Below are 5,000 nucleotides of genomic sequence, written 5' to 3'. Positions count from 1 at the left end.
TTTTGAAGCGATCATCTTTGTCTATTTTTCACCTGGGTTTAATGTTCCCCTCTGACAAAACAACTGGCCCCAGTTTGGCCCCCTCAGTAAAAGTGGTCTAGAACCACCACTGCACACGGCTCCTCTTGACCCTCACGACTCAGCCGTGTAGACCGATAGGCAGCGAGAGCCAGGACATCAGCGGGGTCGTGAAAGCATCTGTCGGTCTTTATTTAAAGTTTCTGAAAACATTAGTTAAAGAGTCGCGACCACAGATCGACTTCGAAAGAGGCTTAAAGAGTTTGGGAGTAACATGGACGCCGTTCCTTCTTTGTTGTTGAAGTGACCCTTTAATGAACGAATGTTCGACTGGTCATCACTTTGACCGTTTGTCTCTTACACACCGCATGTCTGCTTGTAAATTTAAATCCTGTGAAGCTCTCAGAGCGGAGCTTCATTTTTATTTCTGATCACATTCGTCACCTTTTTCTCCTCGCTGCTCTGCGTGAACTGTTCTACATCACTTCTCATTTCCTGTTTCAAACCGAGTGTCGTGTTTCAGAGGCACGACAGGCACTGTGTGTGTGTGTGTGTGTGTGTGTGTGTGTGTGTGTGTGTGTGTGTGTGTGTGTGTCTGTGTGTGTGTCTGTGTGTGTCTGTGTGTGTGTGTGTCTGTGTGTCTGTGTGTGTGTGTGTGTGTGTGTGTGTGTGTGTGTGTGTGTGTGTCTGTGTGTGTGTGTGTGTGTCTGTGTGTGTGTGTGTGTCTGTGTGTGTGTGTGTGTGTCTGTGTGTGTGTGTGTGTGTGTGTGTGTGTGTGTGTGTGTGTGTCTGTGTGTGTGTGTGTGTGTGTGTGTGTGTGTGTGTGTGTGTGTCTGTGTGTGTGTGTGTGTGTGTGTGTGTGTGTGTGTGTGTGTGTGTGTGTCTGTGTGTGTGTGTGTGTGTGTGTGTGTCTGTGTGTGTGTGTGTGTGTGTGTGTCTGTGTGTGTGTGTGTGTGTGTGTGTTTTAAATTGAGTCCACAGGTCGGTTGTTTGCTACTGCTTCCTCAATGTCTCTCTGTCTCTCTCTCACACACACAGACACACAGACACACAGACACACACATACACACAGAGACACACACACACACACACACACACACACACAGACACACACACACACACACACAGACACACACACACACACAGACACACACAGAGACACACACACACACACACAGACACACACACACACACACACACACACACACACACACACACAGGTTGGTTATTAACCTGCTTGTTATCGTTCCTGGAATGACTCACAGCAGAGACACACACACACACACACACACACACACAGACACACACACACACACACAGACACACACACACACACACACACACACACACACAGGTTGGTTATTAACCTGCTTGTTATCGTTCCTGGAATGACTCACAGCAGAGACACACCTGAGGCACCTGTCTCTCTGACACACACACACACATTAATCTGATGGCCCCAGTTTTCCGAGGAGCACTTGAATGCAGCAGCAGGTAATCAGTGACGAGGATTGTGTGTGTGTGTGTGTGTGTGTGTGTGTGTGTGTGTGTGTGTGTGTGTGTGTGTGTGTGTGTGTGTGTGTGTGTGTGTGGAGAGCCTCTGAAAGAAAAACAAACAAACAGGGAGTCCGTACCAACCAGAACAAAACACCCTGAAATAAGTCAACAAATGTCCAAGCACAGATCCATAAACAGATCAGGCTGCGAGGGGAAGCACTTCATGAATCAAAGAAGGAAAAGTGGAGATGATTAGAACTGGAAGAGGAGTAACACACGCAGAGGGAGCCAAAAAAAGGAAAGAATCGAGGAAGTTGTAAAGTGTACGCCCCAAGGAAAGGAAACAAGTAAAACTCTTGAGCAGACCAAAATATTTGCATGGACACTAAAACGTTTTCTAACATTCCTGTCGTTGGTCATAACCTGCAGATATAATAAAGAGTAAATCAGAAGGAGTTGGACGCTGCCAGGAGGATTTCTGATGTCGTCGATATCACTACATACCTCTTGTTATCCAGTAGGTGGCGGTAATTTGACCAAACGCATTAAAGCCAAACAGAAGAAGAAGAACTGTCTCGATCATCACAGTTCTGTCTCTTTGGAGATTTAAAGTTAGAGATCTATTCTGATGATTCATATTTAAATACAAACCATACTAAACCTCGGCACAGTTGTTGGCGTTTTCTGTCGACATTTAAGCAAAAAGCTGATTTAATAAAAAAAGTATCTTCACATTAATAAAACATATTTTGCCCCCCATGTTGATGACGATTCTGACGTCCTGTCGGGGAGTCGGGCACCTCGTTCTTTTCTGAGTTTCCGAGTCGTTGTTCGCGTGCATGTTACAACTCGGAAACTCGTTTTTACGATTTGTCTGACACCACATGAATGCAGCATCACTCACATTTATCTGCGACTGCAAACAGAGCCGGCCAATCAGAGGAGAGTGGGCAGCACGTGGGGGGAGTGGGGGGAGTGGGGGGAGGGGGGAGGGGGGGCCCTAAAGAGACAGCAGCTGAAATGAACATCTTCCCACTAACAGCTGATCGGCGTTACTGACGGGCAGCTTCTGTCACCAGAGTGTGAAACAGGAAGCAGGACGCGTGCGTGTGTGAAAATGAGGATGTGATTTGAATGTATCTGAAGCTTCAGCTGCAGACTGAAACACTTTGATGCTCAGTAGAAAAACATAACTGTGGGTCTTTGGCGTTTTTGATTGGTGGTGAGCTGTAAATATGAACATAAAAACACATGTGCTTCATAAAGCAACAAAATCCAGGGATAGAGTTTGGTGAACTTGGGCACCAACCAAAGATCTCTGATTGGTCTGAACAAAACATACAAGACATAGAGAGGGAGGACAGAAGAGACAAAACAAGTACACACAAAAAGAAAGAAAGAAGAACATTTCTAAATGTGAACACCTGCAGAAAACTCCTAAAAAAGGTCCTGATGTCTCCACTCTGAGGGTCATGTGATCACTCTGAGGGTCATGTGATCACTCTGAGGGTCACGTGATCACTCTGAGGGTCACGTGATCACTCTGAGCGTCACGTGATCACTCTGAGGGTCATGTGTCACTCTGAGCGTCATGTGATCACTCTGAGGGTCATGTGATCACTCAAACATCTGAATGTTTCTCTCTTCAGCCTCCTCGTGTTTATTCTGCAGAAAGTCAGAGTGATCTGATGTGAGAACACAGCAGGATATAATCAGGAGAATTCACCTGGAGCCAGTGGGAGGGGCCAGTGGGAGGGGCCAGTGGGAGGGGGTGGTGACCTTTATTCCCTGTGATCGCTGCACGACCATAGACTGTCTGCACGCCACCTCTACCATCTCCATGCTCTAATCAACCTGCTGCTGCATGTTTCCTGTTCTCCAGTTTGTTCTTCTCCTCTCTTTAGGTCACTTTGAGATTCTCTTCAGCTACATGCAGCGTTGATACAAAGACACATATTCTCATTGTAGAGTCACTTTTTTACATCCCATCTTACTGCAGGAGACCCCCCCCCCCCCCCCCCCCCTCCTGTCTGACAGGGATCGTCTCCAGCTGTGGGTGCATGTGTGAACAACCAGATCAGGAGAATATCTGGAGCAGACCTCCTGGGGGCTGGGTGGGGTGAGGGGTGAGGGGTTAGCAGGCGATGATGTAGCATCTTAGCCGCTAAAACACTGCAAGGAAGCGATGACGTCTTCAGGTATTTGGTCGTAAATCTGAGATATTCCATTCCAAAAAGATAGAGCTGAAGTTTCCCAGCTGTCCCTGAAAGCATCACAGCTCATGCGTTTCAATTTTCCTGATTCCTCGTTCAGCTTCCTGCTGTAACAACTCAAACATTTCAAGTTTACACTTTGAGTTTCCTCTTTCTTAACAACACATTCGTTTGTTTTTTTTAGAAGTTGTTCCTGTGATCTTTTTCTACTTCCTGTTTGACTCTAATTGTTGTATTTTTTTAATCATAAATAAATAAACGAGATAATGATTTCCTTCATGTTGGTCTCTGACAGATGGTGCGTTCAAAGACGGCTGCGTCCAAAAGAGATCAGGGTCTGACCGTGGAGGTCGGCGCTCTGAAGGAAAACATCAAGAAGAACCGATACAAAGACATCCTCCCATGTACGAGAAAAAAAACACAATTTATTAATCACTTAAGTTTAGGAGCCATGACTTTAATATGTGTGTGTGTGTGTGTGTGTGTGTGTGTGTGTGTCTGTGTGTGTCTGTGTGTGTGTGTGTGTGTGTGTGTGTGTGTGTGTGTGTCTGTGTGTGTCTGTGTGTGTGTCTGTGTGTGTGTGTGTGTCTGTGTGTGTCTGTGTGTGTGTGTGTGTGTGTGTGTGTCTGTGTGTGTCTGTGTGTGTCTGTGTGTGTGTGTGTGTGTGTGTCTGTGTGTGTCTGTGTGTGTGTCTGTGTGTGTGTGTGTGTCTGTGTGTGTGTGTGTGTGTGTGTGTGTGTGTGTGTGTGTGTCTGTGTGTGTCTGTGTGTGTCTGTGTGTGTGTGTGTGTGTGTCTGTGTGTGTCTGTGTGTGTGTCTGTGTGTGTGTGTGTGTGTCTGTGTGTGTCTGTGTGTGTGTGTGTGTGTGTGTGTGTCTGTGTGTGTCTGTGTGTGTCTGTGTGTGTGTGTGTGTGTGTCTGTGTGTGTGTGTGTGTGTGTCTGTGTGTGTGTGTGTGTGTGTCTGTGTCTGTGTGTGTCTGTGTGTGTCTGTGTGTGTGTGTGTGTGTGTCTGTGTGTGTGTGTGTGTGTGTCTGTGTGTGTGTGTGTGTGTGTGTCTGTGTCTGTGTGTGTCTGTGTGTGTCTGTGTGTGTGTGTGTGTGTGTCTGTGTGTGTGTCTGTGTGTGTCTGTGTGTGTGTCTGTGTGTGTGTGTGTGTGTGTGTCTGTGTCTGTGTGTGTGTGTGTGTGTCTGTGTGTGTGTGTGTGTGTCTGTGTGTGTCTGTGTGTGTGTGTCTGTGTGTGTCTGTGTGTGTGTGTGTGTGTGTGTGTGTGTGT

General features: G+C 46.7%; 1 protein-coding gene across 1 annotated transcript in view; it reads left to right on the top strand.

Moving 5' to 3' along the window:
* Nucleotides 1–4,287, top strand: part of LOC132989598 (zinc finger CCCH domain-containing protein 13-like) — a 9,766-nt gene extending 5,479 nt beyond the window's left edge. The window contains exon 3 of the mRNA XM_061057302.1: nucleotides 4,024–4,287. The gene's annotated coding sequence lies outside the window, so the exon portion shown is untranslated. The remainder of the gene's footprint in view (nucleotides 1–4,023) is intronic.
* The last annotated feature ends 713 nt before the right edge of the window (nucleotides 4,288–5,000 follow it).

Source organism: Labrus mixtus, chromosome 15 (assembly GCF_963584025.1).
Source record: "Labrus mixtus chromosome 15, fLabMix1.1, whole genome shotgun sequence".
In the NCBI taxonomy this organism is placed as follows: Eukaryota; Metazoa; Chordata; class Actinopteri; order Labriformes; family Labridae; genus Labrus; species Labrus mixtus.
Note: the sequence above shows the minus strand (reverse complement) of the source record. Positions and strands in the feature narration are given on the sequence as shown.